Consider the following 14,012-nt stretch of genomic DNA (forward strand, 5'->3'; position numbering starts at 1 on the left):
AGAAAGGTTGCCAAGGCTGATCCTTCCCTTTGACCACTATCCCATGCTGGGTGCTAATGATGGTACCAGGTATTGTTACCTGGGGTTCCCCTTGAACCCAAAGCGCTTGATAACCCTTGTTACCTGAGGTTCCACCAAACCCCAAGCTCGCTGTAACTTTACTCTTTGCAAGTCAGTATCAGGACAGACCAAGGGAGATGCAGCACCTCTGTCTGCTATATGACTGGCACAAACAAATCAAAACCACCTACTTTCACTTAAAGCCAGTACTTTATTAGTCTCCAGTATTCCCATTAGAACACCCTTACCTGAAGTCACTGCTTTGTTTAGTTTCAAGCATACACAAACGCAATAGGTTATAGAGCATCCCAAACTGCAAAATACCCCTCCAGAGTTTGGAGTGGTCTTCGGGTGAACTCAGCCGAAGTGTTCCAGTGGCCAACTGTCCGTGTGAAGCTGGAGATCTTCTTGATGTGTCCATAAAGCGATCCATCGACCCAGTCCCACAATTCCCCTTTACAAAGACATGTCAATCAATAGTATTACATAGCTGATCAAATGGCGCAAAAGCAAAGGTTACAAGATATGCCCAAAACAGGATGCGGTTTTGTGGTTTTCGGGTCGCTAGTGTGGCAGGTGTACATATTTCCAGACTGCCTGTTTTTCACAGACTTTCACCCCCACACTCCAAAAGAAAGGGCACAGAAGGTGATGTTCACCTCTCCTCCCTTCTGGCTTCGCCTTCACTAAATTAAGTTACTGCAAAGATCTATTAAATAACTATTCCTAGCAATAAACAAAATAATTGATAGTCCATCCCAATAGTTGTCAGTGGCTGAGGCACCTGGTTGTTTGTTAAAATACCCCTGTATTGTATAGCCCTGAACAGATCAGCAATGACTACCGGGCTCTGGGAGTGAGGGTGAAGGGGCTGGGGGTGCAGGTTGTGTTCTTGTCCATCCTCACAGTTGAAGGTAAGGGCCCAGGCAGGGACACACACATCTTGGTGCTGAATGTCTGACTGCATAGATGGTGTCCATGGGAGGGCTTTGGCTTCTTTGACCAGGGGATGCTGTTCCTGGAAGACGGTCTGATGAGAAGAGATGGGGTCTGCCTGACCAAGAAGGGGAAGAGCAAATTCATGCACCAACTCATCAGCCTACTGAGGAGGGCTTAAAACTAGGTTAAAAAGGGGCAGGTGACACAAGCCACAGGTAGGCATTAAAAAAGTTGAACTTATCAGAGAGCTAGATTTGAGAGGGACATGGAAAATTACAATAGGATCATCAGAGTAACATGAGAGAAATCAGTGGCGAAATCTGCTCAACATCTTAGATGTCTACACACAAAGCAAGGAGTATGGGGAACAAACAACAAGAAGAGTATTAGAACATGAGCTAAATTATGACTTAATTGGTATTACTGAGACTTGGTGGGATAAGTCTCATGACTGGAATATTAGCTTGTTCAGGAAGTACATGCAGGGGAAAAAGGGAGGAGGTGTTGCATTATACATCAAGGATATATATACTTGTTCTGAGGTTCAGAAGAAGGTGAAAGATAGACCAGTTGAAAGTCTCTGGGTGAAGATACAAGGGGGGAAATCAGCGGTAGTGTCATGGTAGACCACCAAGTCAGGAGGAGGAGATAAATGAGGCATTTCTAGGACAAGTAACAGAAATATCCAAAACACAAGATCTGGTAGTAATAGGGGACTTTAACTCCCCAGACATCTGTTGGAAAAGCCATATGGAAGCACATGGAATGTTCAATAAGTTCTTCGAATTTATGGGGGACAACTGTTTGTTTCCCCACATGGAGGAAGTAATCAGGGGGGAAGCCATTTTAAACTAGATTCTGACCAACAGGGAGGAATTGGCTGAGAATCTGAAGGAGGAAGGCAATTTACGTGAAAGTGATCAGAAAATGACAGACTTCATGATTTTAAGGAAAGAAAGGAAAGAGAGCAGCAGAATAAGAACAATGGACTTCAAAAAAGCAACCTTTAACCAACTCAGAGAGCCGGTAGGCAAGGTCGCAAGCAAAGAAAATCTCAGGGATAAAGTAGTTCAGGAGATCTGGCAGTTTCTCAAGGAGATAAAAGCACAACTACAAAGTATCCCAATGTGAAGAAAAAATAGGAAGAATGGTAAGAGGCCAATATGGCTCCAGCAGGAGCTCTTTAATTCCCTGGAAATCAAAAAGGAATCCTACAAAAAGTGGAAACATAGATGCATTACTAAGGAGGAGTACAAACGAATAGCTTGTCCCCAAGTGTAAAGGGATAAAATCAGAATGTCTAAGGCACAAAATCAGTTACACAAACAAGTGTCATAAAAGGCAACAAGAAGAAGTTCTATAAATACAGTAGGAACAAGAGAAAGATGAAGGGAAATGTAGGTTCTCTACTTAGTGAGGAAGGAGAGCTTTTTGACATGGTATTTAGACATACATTTCACAACCATATTAATGACCAGTGTGATCCTGGCTTTCATTTAAGACTGTACATGAAACGCTTTACGGATAAATACTATGAAAGCAGTGTGTTAAGTGTAGTGAGTTTGTCCAGCCCTCCAGGAGTCACTGTTACAAAATAGTGAATCCTTTGCCAGTTGTGTCACATCTGCTCTCTTGCAGTGATGCAGTAGGGTCAGCTACTGTATGATCCATAGGCATTGGGTCATAACCCTCAGGCCTGGATGGGCTGTCTCCTACAATATTTTATCTTTCCTTAATATGCACAATTTCCATGTCATAGTCTTGGAGAGTGATGCTCTAGTGTAGCAGTTTGGAACTCGTACCTTTGTTTCAATATAGCCACATCAAAGGCGAACAGCCTGTCAGGACCCTAAATTGTCTGTTAAATAGATGGGGCCTTAACTGTTTGACGGCATGTACAACTGCAGAACATGTTTTTTCCATAACAGAATAATTGTGCTCAGTGGGTGTCCGTTTCTTAAGAAGCAACAGGACGATTTTTGTTTGCATCAGAACTGCGTCTAAACACATGCCTGAGGCATCAGTACACAGATCAAACATATTGTCCAAAACATTGGCATCTCCTAGTTTACATTTTGACACCTTTATAGTAAGAGCCACATCTCTGAGATTTGTTAACACAATTCCCAAGTGTGTTTTATGATCTGACCAAGAACTGCTAAGTATTGCAGTGTCATCAATATAAGCCCATGCAAAATCATGTAGACCATGTCACACTTGATTCACCAGCTTCTGAAAGGTGGTTCCTGCATTAATTAACCCAAAGGTAACACTGTAAACTTGTAAACTCTCATATCCATATCAGCTCCCTCTTGTAGGGTGGCAGGGGTTTTATTCCAAACAGCTGCTCTGTGCAAAGGATTTTTATTTATCCCTGCTCTCCAATGCCACAGATGATACCTAATCCACCTCCTAACTGAGTGGACCCTGCATCTCAGACCACTCAAGGAAGAATGAAAATGGCTGACAGAAATGTATAACCCATTACTTTGGTTTAGGCTCTGTTGTAATCCAGCTTCTTGGATTTTCTGTTTTAAGACAGTTTGCTTTGCTAGGGTGTATTATGATAATACCATTGTTGAATCTGTGAGAATAAATCTGAAATTGGCTAAAAACCTTTTCACGCTATCACACAGAATAATTTACTGCCCCTGGTTTGTATCTCACAAGCCCAACCAGTGTGTAAATCTGGCATAGTATAAAGAGTGATCTCAAGATACTATTTACCTTTTCTATGGTAGGTGTCTAGTCTCTGAGCACCTCCTGCTCTTTAATGTTGTTATCCTCACAAACCTCCGGTGAGATATGGAAGTGGTGTCATTCCCAATTTACAGATAGGGAATAGAGTTAAAGAGAGGCAAAGTGACTTGCCTGATATCTCACTAAATCGGTAGCAATATAGGGAATTGAACATAGATCTTCTAGTTTTCAGGGTAGCACCTAACCACTGGACCATCCCTATGTTGGAGCAGCATACAACACATCTGGGGAGTGAAGGGTTCATGCCACCTTATGTTCTCCCTCACTGCCATGACCCTGGGGGGAATTCATTCTGCACAGGAAATTAGAGCAGCCTTTAGGCTATTCTAAACTGTGCACGGGATATATCTCACTGTCCCTTTTCTACCGGTATGTCCCTGACGCACTTTCTTTTCTGCTGCTAGTATAGGGGATGGTTTAGGGATTGACCTACCACTCAGGGATCTCCTTACACTAGGCAACTCCCTATATAGCTGGTTAAACTGGCTTGCAACTGGAGCACTTGATGGGATCTGACCCCATGATGTCTGGACATTACATTGTAATAAAAATCTTTAGCTCACCTACAAAAAAAACTTATTAACGAAGAAAAAGTTTCTTCGCAGAAGTTGGCCAACATGGTGTTGAAGGTGATTTCTAAACATCTCAGTGGTACTGAGACTTGATCTCTCTTGGTCTACCATGCTTACATTGCTTAAAGACAAATGAGGAGATATGAACAAGTTCTAAGGCTAGGTCTACACTACCCGCCTGAATCGGCGGGTAGAAATCGATCTCTCGGGGATCGAATTATCGCGTCTCGTCGGGACGCGACAATCGATCCCCGAATCGACGGGCTTACTCCACCAGCGGAGGTGGGAGTAAGCGCCATCGACGGGGAGCCGCGGAGGTCGATTTTGCCGCCGTCCTCACAGCAGGGTAAGTCGGCTCCGATAGGTCGAATTCAGCTACGCTATTCACGTAACTGAATTTGCGTATCTTAAATCGACACACCCCACCCCACCCCCCGTAGTGAAGACCTGCCCTAAGATTCAAAACATGAGCACCTACCATATCTATAAGAAAGCTTTTAGCAGGTACTATAAGTTGATTGCACTTGCAATATTTTAAACATAGCTACATGCATTTTCATTTAAGAAACTGGCTCTCTCCTCGAGTGGAAGGGTGACCTGAAGCATTTCATATGAGCTGAGGTTCTGGAGACAACAGTTGCTAATACGTTTTATTAAGGGGAAAGAAGCAGCAGCCATTTATATGTTTGTGACAGTCACACAGACATCTCTGTTAGCTTCAAATCAACAACTGCAAAAGAGATTTGGACTGATGGATCAATCCTGATATGAATTTGAGATTGCTTCATGGGGCCTGGGCCAGAAAGGCAGCCCTGTGAAAGATTTAAATTGCCTGCCTTGATTTCAGCTCCTTTTATGAAAGCAGGTTAGTGAGAGTTTCTCTCTCTAAAACACAGCTGACACATGGAATGATTTAACTTGCTAATGAAATTACTCCTGTGGATTGAATTTTTTTTATCATGTACATTTTGGGTTGCATAACTAATAACTAATGGAGATGTGCACAGACAAGATTTGCTTGAATGATGTGCACATGGACAATATTAAGAGCTAAGTCGTGCTTCACACTTGTGCAGGACATGTGCAGAATAAAGGATAAACTTTTACGGCGAACGATCCAGTATAAATAAACCTCCATGACGAGAAATTGACCAAATCAAGAGCCTCAGGTCATGTGAGACCTCACAGCCCCAAAACTTGACTGGTGAGGTTTGTCAAAACTAAAACCATTCCTACCTATAGTCCACAATCACTGATACACACAACCAAAAACCTGTTCTCGCTACATCCAGTTAGGCATTTCCAAATCCCATATTATGGATAAACAATAAACATTAGAAAATGAGGGGCACACTTTATATTACAAGACTGTAAGGGTACATTTATGAATAGTCTGTAAAATATCAATGAACAAAGAATAGATGTTTTAATCAATGGTTCAGCTGTTGTTATACATCGAGTGGTAACAGCTGCCACAGTTAGGGTAACTGCACCTGTATTCCCCCTCTACAGTCCAACAAAGGTACCCACTCTCAGGCGCCTGGCTCCTCTGGGGCAGAGACCTGCGGCTCTCTCCCTCCTGACCAGCGTATTTCCAGACTACACAGCTCCCTGCCTACATGGTGAATTCCCCAACAAGTCAGATGGCCAAAACAGGCCAGCATCTCTGCTTCGCGTTCCCTTCAACGGCTATGAACAGGGTAATTGCCCGTGGTTTTAAGTTATCACACACTTGTTTCTAAGCAAGCACCTTTATTCTTAAGGTAGAAGCATGGCAGAGAAAGCATATTAAAACAATAAAAATACTACGTGCACGCTAATATGCTTAGCATAGATCAGCACCCTGCCCCCCCCCCATGTGGTCAGTCTCAGGCCTTCCAACCCTTCCCTAGGGGATTGCCACCTTCTCCCCTTCTCTCTCCTTTTTCACCCCCTCCCTCCCCGCCCCCTACCACCCAGCAAATGGAAGCTCCTGTCCATTTGCTGGATGAGTCAGTTGAAGCTAAGGCTGTTTATCCAACAGTCCTTTCTTTGGCTGCTGCCCCTGGAGAATTCAGTTTGAATTAGTCTACGTAGCCTCCTAATGAGGGAGTGCATCTCTGGAAGTATTACAACCTGAGTGCATTTGCCAAATCATCCCCCACTGTTCTTAGTTCCTGGAGGGACTGGGGTTACCTTCCCCCATGGAATTACATACCATCCCTGGCCCACAATGATACATAAACTTAATACAGTGAGACCTCCCAGAGATATTGCAGGAAATTGCTGCAACATTATCTATTATGTATTTTTTTTTTAATTTACAAATACTAGTGTGGCAGATATGGCAATCTATCAATGACTAGCCCGATTTCTGTGCCGATCTTCTTGCTAGTAAAATTCACTTCTTCCCTTTGCAAGCTCCATAATGTGCTTAGTCACAAACGTTCAGGTAAGAAGATCTGCAGAAACCAAAAGCATTGCAAATACCAGCCTGAATCCATGCTCGGGAGAGTATCTGTGCTGGACATTCTACCCTGGCCACTTTGGAAAATCTATGTTTATTATTCACACGGTAGTTTTGTTGGGCAGTTATGTATGTTCACTGATAATTCACAATTAGTTAGGCCAGGGATCAGAAACTGTCCCATATGAACTAGGTGACCCATAAATAGTGAATATTAACACCATCCATTTTGCAAGCAAGCTGTAGGTAAACTAGTGTTTACTCATTAAAGAATTGCAAATTCATAAAAACACCTGCCTGTTCCTGGATAATTCAAAACAGAACAAAAAAGCTAAATTCACAGAATAAATCGTTCAGTGCAAGCACACCGCTCCAGTTCAGCCCAGGCTCAAAAAGGCATCTTCAAACCCATGCAATGAGCTTTGACAGTTTATGTGACTCTGTGATACGTGTATGTAACACAAATAGATGTTTCATGATTATTTTTTATTTGTATACTGTAGTTCCCACCATGCTGAGCCCTTGAAGGCATCAAAGTGGTTCCCTGCCCAAGAGGGAACATCAAATGGATACTTTTATACAAATCAGCGTGATTCACTGGAGACAGCATAGCAGACGTGGGTTTCATTTATGTTTATTTATTTATATAGGCTGCTAAAAATTCACCCATCATTATTATCTCTGGGTCCATGCACAATGTGCCATCAAAATAACTCACTGTCAAGGCTAATCTCCAATTAACAGTTCAAATATTAATTTAAGTCCATCATGCATGCACATATCATTTGAAACTTGGGGAAAGAGGCATGTATAATTGATCATCATCTTAAGGAATTTTCCAAATAATCCAATATCTGTTTAATTTGTTATGGGACCTCTCTTGTTGGGAAGTGCAACCAATCCGATGAGTAAGTGGTAAGAAATATAACAGTTTAGTGGGTCATTTTTTGAAGTTGTAGCGTGCTTGCCCGAGGGTGCAAGAAATGCAGAGAATCAAAGGTTGTTCCTTTGATCCTGAACCAGTTGCTGAATAGAGAGCAGTGTAGCAGACTACAGGAAAGACCAAAGGATTATCTGGGATAATTAACTGATGGTGACCTTCCTGCACAGCTCTTGACGTTTAAAGCTGAGACATGTACCTTTCCATTGTCCCTCAGCAGGGAGGGGGGATCCTTTATTTTGGACCCGAATGTTCTTTTTCCCCAAAGAGATTTGCTGTTAAACCATGTTTTTTTCACTCTGACAAGTAACTCCCTTCCCTTGCTTCCCCACAGAAGGCCCCAGATGCAATAGAACCTCAGCATAGTGAGGGGTGGGACAGGAGATTCTCAGAAGGGTTGGATACCCTCTGTATGCCCCACTGGGAATTATTGACATTCTCATGCAGGATGGCTTGGAAAGATGGTGGTGGATCCCTTCCAATGCAGGTCCACCAGCCATTCCTCTCTGCCAAGTATGGGAGCCGGAGTGTGGATGCTTCTGCAGCTTCAGCCCCATGGTAGTAGCCACACATTGGCGCTATTGCCATTCAAAGTGCTGGGGGAACAATTCCTTCCTCTATCCACCATGCAGATTTGGATCCCGATCCAATGGCCATTGAAGTCAATGGAAGGACTCATGTAATGAATGTCTTGAATGGGATTGAATCAGGGCCTTGAGGAAGTTTTTGCCTTTGGGTGAATAAATACTAAGAAGATCCAGGTAAGGTTAGAGAAAAATGTAAAACAAAATATTCTTGTAGTCCCGGAGGACCCAATCAGAATCAGGCCCCATTGAGTGAGGTGTTGTACAAAAAAACAGCTTCAGTTTAACAATCTAATTTCTGGTATTATGTATTTTGCCTCTTTATTCCCCATTTGAAACTATTCTGGGCTATTATTAATGCGTAATGCAGCTGCGATTATTAATGCATCAGTCAATTTGCATCCATCTTGCAAACACATTTAGGTCCGCGTTTCCTACCTAATTATTTTCACAACTGGCAGGTTTCATGCAAACAGCTGACTCTAGGCAAGAGTCAACAAGTGGCCAATATTAAAAGGACAGTACCTGCAATTCTACCAAGCTTTTTGGCTCATCCTCACTGGAACACTCCATGCTGTCCATACGCACCTCCACAGCACCTCAGAAATCACCTCTCTTTCAATCCCACATCTTTAATTAGGGAAAAAATCTGTGATACGTTCAAGTTTGTAACAACTCTGAACACTGTCAAATTAACATCTGCCATTTTGAGCAGGCTAAGAGTTGGGCTGTATCCTATCACTTCAAACCCAAATCCTTTCTTCAGGATTAGCACAATTCATAATCCCTCCTTTTTAAATGTTATTGATTAGGCATTGGTATTTCCATGCCGATTTAGAGAAGATACAAAGAGGCCCATGCCCGTTCCATTCTCAGAATGACATTCTTCCATTTAAATGGAAATGGCTCCTTTTAATGGATTAAACCATTTAAATGGAAATGTCTACTTTTAATGGATTAAACCATTTAAATGCATATTAAAAGTGCTAGCCCTCAAAATGTGGCAGTTAATTACATTTTCAGTGCTGTCTTTTAATGTAATATGGTCTAAACACTCCATTAAATTAAGCAAATAAAACAGTGATTAGATTGTACTCCCCCCATAGTGAACACAGAATTTTGTCTCCATCTTGAATATTTGGTGTTATGGAGGCCATTTCTTACTTACAGATGCTTTTAAAGATTGTGAGAGGACTCCAGGTTCTATTATTCACTGCAGGAATTTATTGCACCGGGAATTTGATCCGTTCCCTAGAATGATTATTACAATATAGCTATGGAACGCTGAAGAGGAGGTATCTGACAGAAGTTGACTGAAGGGGAAAACTGAAGACATCTAGGAGGTCTTCAAAGAATTGAACATCACAGCCCTTTCTTGACTCCATAATAAAAACAAAGCAACAATACTGGGTGAAATTCCTCTCTCTACAACTGGGTGCTTAAATATTGAACTCGCCCTCTGCAGCGTGATGGAGCCCTTTCTTATGTTCAAAATGCCATACACACATGGGGGGGAAACTGACGCAAAGCAGTGTGACTCCATTGCCCAGGATTAAACTGGCCCTCACAGCAACACTTTGAAGTAGGTGTTATCATCCTCAGTTTACAAAAAAGTAGGGAAGCCAGGGTCCTCATTTTCCAAGGCGCTGAGTGTGATGGATGGGTCTTTGTCTGCGTGTCTATCAATTTGTGTCCTTCATTTGACATTGCCACCACCATTTTGAAGACTGAGCTGAATGATGAGTCGGTGACTATACCTGACCACAAATGAAGCTTACTGTAATGCTGACACCTCCCTGAAGGCACTAACACAGAGTCATCAAAGGTGACTGTTTTCTAAACAAAGGATCATAGAGGAATCATAGATCCATCCTAGGACAATGGTTCTGCTCCAGCAAGTGTGAGGAGCGGGGCCTGGGCAGCCAGGCTTAGTGATCAGGACCAATGCCAGAGTCCAGAGGCCTAGGTCGGGGGTCAGAACCAGGATCAGAATCTAAGAGCAGTAGCCTAAGCTCGGGATAGGGGTCAGTGTCTTCATACCAATGCCAGGAGTAGGAACAGAATCGGAGTTCAGGGGGCAAACCCAGGATCTGTAGCCAGGGTCAGAGGTCAATAACCAAAGCCAAGGATCAAAGCCAGACCCACTGAAGCCAGGGGTCAGGATTGGAGTCGGAGATCAAAAGCGGAAGTCAAGGGTCTAAGCTGCAGTCAGGAGTCCAAGAGTGAGCCGAGAAGCAGGTCCATCTCTACAGTTAGTAAAAGAGTCCACCTCATTTCACAGACACTTCATGGAACTCCTCCTGTGCTTAAATGGGGCTCCTGGACCAATCAGGGGCCACCAGGGAATCTGTCAGTCCAGTCTTTTGAGGTGGTACGTCCTGTGGTATGTACCTGCACCGAGTCTTTGTGGCACAGCATGTGGCACTACCATGGCTGCCTGGTAGTGGCCTGAAGGCATTGGGCACCCAGCAGAACCAGGTCCTAATCATGTTCCCACTGAACCTTGCTGGGTTGACGGAAACTGGTCATCCTCGTTTGGGGCTCCTGAGGTCTTCTGCACTAACCACTAATCCTTACTGGATTTATGCAGCTGGACAGTTAGTCACATGACAGAGGGGACGGAAACCTTCAGACTCCCCCTCTCACCGCACCTGACAGAAGGCCCACAGGATGCAGAGGCAGGAGGGGTTACCCATCTGACATATGGACTGGGTTCAAGGACTCACAATAAGGGGTGAGCACACAAACTCAGGGGGCGGGCTGGGAGTGGTTTTGCCTAAATATCTGTAATTTACGTGAGCTTTGACTGTAAACGTTACTGTGGTTTTAGAAATCCCTGTGCAGAGCCTATGGACCGGACAACAAAGAGACTTTCAGACACCTTAAATTCACTGGAATTCACAAAGCTTAGGTGCCTAGGTACCCTATTCTAGGAATGGGGAGAGACAGGTGCCTGAGAACTAATAATTATGGGTTGCTTAGGTACAAATGCTCATGACCTGATCACATTTATAATGTGCAGACAGAATAAAGTCCAGAGCACACATGGACCCAGGAGTTGGGTCCAAATCCAACAGACAGGTAACTGTTGTGATGGGCACTCAGCCAGATCTGTAACACTGAGCACATCTGCAAATCAAGGCGACAGAGACAATCCATGTCAGTGCTTGGGAGCCAGGGAGCCCCCAGATTATTTTTCCCCGTGTCAGTCCTTGTGGAGCCATCCCAATGCGGTCACTGGCCCCAGCACCTTGCCTGCCTAGTCCATGTCATCTTCCAGTGCAGCCCTCCCAGGTGGAGTGTCAGGCCCCGTCCCTGAGAGGGGACGCAAGCTGCTGGAAGTCTGGCGAGGCCGGGCAGGCCTGTGGCAGGAGCCAGACCCCATGGCAGCAGCAAAGAGGAGCAGCTCTGGCTACCCCAACGCCCACTCAGGTTTGGCCCTGTGGCCCGTGAGTCCTGTACGGGGGGTGCAACGCCAATCAGGAGGAGCCATGGGGGATGAACCTGAGTGGGCGGTGGGGTGGCCGGCATCGCTTCTCCTCGCTGCTGCCAATGCTGTGTAACATGTCTAACCTGCATAGGGCTGTGCAAGCACCACCGCTCAGGGGTCCCAGAGTCCCAATTTCACAGCATTAGACCATGGCCTCTCCCTTAAATACAGTCTTTCCAAGTCTGAGGCCACCTTCTGCCTTCAGCTTGACTAGTGCCTTACTGGACTCGTAAATCCATTGAAATCAATGCGCCTAATCGCTGAGTAAGGTGCATTGTAACATGCACAAGGAGGCAGAATCCAGTAGTGTTGTCGTGAGCTGGGTTGAGTTAAAAGCTGTTTCAAATTGGGTGTGAACATACTTTTCAATGACCACAATCCTCAGGATGGGTCGAGCAGAAGCCCGCCACCTGAGGGAAGCAGGGGTTGTGAACCCACTCAGGAGTTCGGATGGAGGGGGCAAAAGGGTTTTGTGAGGAATGTGCATATCAGCGTACTAGGGAAGGCAGAACACACGGAAACTGTGAACAGGCAAGAACAGAGAGAGACTGTCAAGGCTGCTTCCCCACTCTGAACTTTAGGGTACAAATGTGGGGGCCTGCATGAAAACTTCTAAGCTTAACTACCAGCTTAGATCTGGTCCACTGCCACCATTCCCAAGTGGATTCCCTTCCCTGGGAAGCCTTGAGAAACTCTTCACCAATTCCCTGGTGAATACAGATCCAAACCCCTTGGATCTTAAAAGAAGGAGAAATTAACCATCCCCCCTCCTTTCTCCCACCAACTCCTGGTGAATACAGATCCAACCCCTTTGGATCTAAAAACAAGGAAAAAATCAATCAGGCTCTTAAAAAGAAGACTTTTAATTAAAGAAAAAAGGTAAAATCATCTCTGTAAAATCAGTATGGAAAATAACTTTACAGGGTAATCAAACTTAAAGAGCTCAGAGGACCCCCCTCTAGCCTCAGGTTCAAAGTACAGCAAACAGAGATAAACACTCTAGTAAAAGGTACATTTACAAGTTGAGAAAACAAAGTAAAACTAACACGCCTTGCCTGGCTGTTTACTTACAAGTTTGAAATATGACAGACTTGTTTAGAAAGATGTGGAGAACCTGGATTGATGTCTGGTCCCTCTCAGTCCCAAGAGCGAACGAACTCCCAAACAAAGAGCACAAACAAAAGCCTTCCCTCCCCCCCAAGATTTGAAAGTATCTTGTCCCCTTATTGGTCCTTTGGGTCAGATGCCAGCCAGGTTACCTGAGCTTCTTAACCCTTTACAGGGAAAAGGATTTTGGAGTCTCTGGCCAGGAGGGATTTTATAGTACTGTACACAGGACAGCTGTTACCCTTCCCTTTATAGTTATGACAGAGACAGATGAAAAAAACAAGGAAGCCCAGGAACAGTCTCTGAGGAGCACAGTTTGATCCAGGAAACAGCTAGAAAGAGCGCATTTGGGACTGTTTCCTAACGAGGTTTGGGGCTGTATGCTAACAAACTGCTCTTTTGTTTTTGGTTTCTCCTGTGTTCAGAGAAGCAGGACTCTGTACATTCCTTCTAATAAACAAGATTGCATCAAAGAATATATCAGACTCCATCAATTTCTACTTCCAACTGGAACATCCATAGGGCCCGAATTATGACTAGCTGCTTGGGTCAAAAGGGAGCAACAGTATTATATTATTAATGGCCTGATCTATTCTAATTCCATTCTACTCTATCTTTAGTCTTAGTGATACGACCAGCCTATACATCTTTGCATTTATTGTGCCCTGGGAATTCCTTGAAATCTTTACATCTAGAGAAAACTGTGATAAATGGCCTAGAAGTCAAGAGATTCATTCTTGTCAATGCACCACTTTGCAGTAACACATCTATTTCAACATAAATGTATCCAATTCGGACAACGAACAGCATCTGTTTGGAAATTTCTCACCTACCTTTTCTACGATAAGCCAATAAAAATATTTTTTTAAATATAGCCAGTGGGATAAACTCTGTCTTTAGTATCACTTAATTTTCTCAATATAAAGAGACAACACAAGGAAAAGACTTTAATGCCTCATTTTGAGGATTTCAAACACAATTATTTATGTTGAACTACCTTGGGGTTGATGGCATAATGTCCTTGATGCTTTTCACTGTCCTCCCCCAGCTTTATAGCATAGAATATCACATCTGTGACCATGCGACCGTACCAACAGATCTACAACTGTTACGC

At 43.8% G+C, this 14,012-nt stretch overlaps 1 long non-coding RNA gene across 1 annotated transcript; it reads left to right on the forward strand.

Moving 5' to 3' along the window:
- The first annotated feature begins 7,290 nt into the window (after positions 1-7,290).
- On the forward strand, positions 7,291-12,384 carry LOC117876810. The gene is made up of 3 exons (XR_004645549.1): positions 7,291-7,394; positions 8,350-8,478; positions 9,472-12,384. It is a non-coding gene; the product is annotated as an uncharacterized LOC117876810 (long non-coding RNA).
- The last annotated feature ends 1,628 nt before the right edge of the window (positions 12,385-14,012 follow it).

This window comes from Trachemys scripta, chromosome 4, assembly GCF_013100865.1.
Source record: "Trachemys scripta elegans isolate TJP31775 chromosome 4, CAS_Tse_1.0, whole genome shotgun sequence".
Classification (NCBI taxonomy): domain Eukaryota; kingdom Metazoa; phylum Chordata; order Testudines; family Emydidae; genus Trachemys; species Trachemys scripta.